The following is a 1,068-nucleotide window of genomic DNA, read 5'->3' as shown; positions in this document are numbered from 1 at the left end:
GACTATTGCTTACGCAACTGTAACTAACTTATTGATTTGGCACAGCAATTATCTCTATGTACCAAGAGAAGTTGTAATGAGTATTCTGAGGCCTTTATGCATTCTATTAAAATTAACTGCTGTTTAAAGATATTTTGCCCCACACTAGGGATGTAACGCATATTGGGGTCGATGTTAAAATATAAAAAACTCCTCCCGCACCGGCCATGAAGGCCCAAAGGTACCGACCGGCCGCCGTGTCATACTCAGCCCACAGGCGTCACTGTTTGCGGGTACGGAGGGGCATGTGGTCAGGACACCGCTCTCCCGGCCGTATGTCAGTTTCCGAGACCGGAGCCGCTACTTCTCAATCAAGTAGCTCCTCAGTTTGGCTCGCAAGGGCTGAGTGCACCCCGCTTGCCAACAGCGCTCGGTAGACCGGTTGGCCACCCATCCAAGTGCACAACCCAGCCCGACAGCGCTTAACTTCGGTGATCTGACGGGAACCGGAGTTACCACTGCAGCAAGGCCGTTGGCTTTATGGTAAAATGTAGAATCACAGTAAATGTGGATTTGACCCCCCCCCCCCCACCCCCAAACTACACAGTGGGTCACAGTACATTAAACTTCCCAGCTTAAAGATGTGCCGGGATTAACAAAGACGGTTGATTTTAGCAAGGAATGTCTGCGATCACTTTTCCTAGCACAAATGGAGGCAACTTGCTTACCTCACATCTTTTAAAGATGTCGCTTAGCCATTGTCCCACTTCGTTTCTTCACTGTTGGTCGTGAGCTCTCGCTTCTGCTATAAACAGTGCATAATCATGTGACAAGTGGGTAGGTATAAATGCTAAGCATAATCAGAATGGTAAAATGTTAGGATGACAACAAATTCTGTTTTATTTCATCAATCGCAAAATTAGTAAAACGATTTCTGGAGCCAGTCTGTCATTATATTCGTAACAAGATTCCCGGTAATTAATCATTAGGTCCTGAGCACTTCAAGAGTCACAAAAATGCTCAACAGGATTTTAGAATTAACATGAGATTGCACAAATATATTTTCCGAGGCTACTTTAATTAATTCCG

At 45.3% G+C, this 1,068-nt stretch overlaps 1 pseudogene; it reads right to left on the bottom strand.

The window, feature by feature from the left end:
- Positions 1–397: 397 nt before the first annotated feature.
- On the bottom strand, positions 398–516 carry LOC124723393 (annotated as a pseudogene).
- Between the last annotated feature and the right edge of the window lie 552 nt (positions 517–1,068).

This window comes from Schistocerca piceifrons, chromosome X (genome assembly GCF_021461385.2).
Source record: "Schistocerca piceifrons isolate TAMUIC-IGC-003096 chromosome X, iqSchPice1.1, whole genome shotgun sequence".
Lineage (NCBI taxonomy): Eukaryota > Metazoa > Arthropoda > Insecta > Orthoptera > Acrididae > Schistocerca > Schistocerca piceifrons.
Note: the sequence above shows the minus strand (reverse complement) of the source record. Positions and strands in the feature narration are given on the sequence as shown.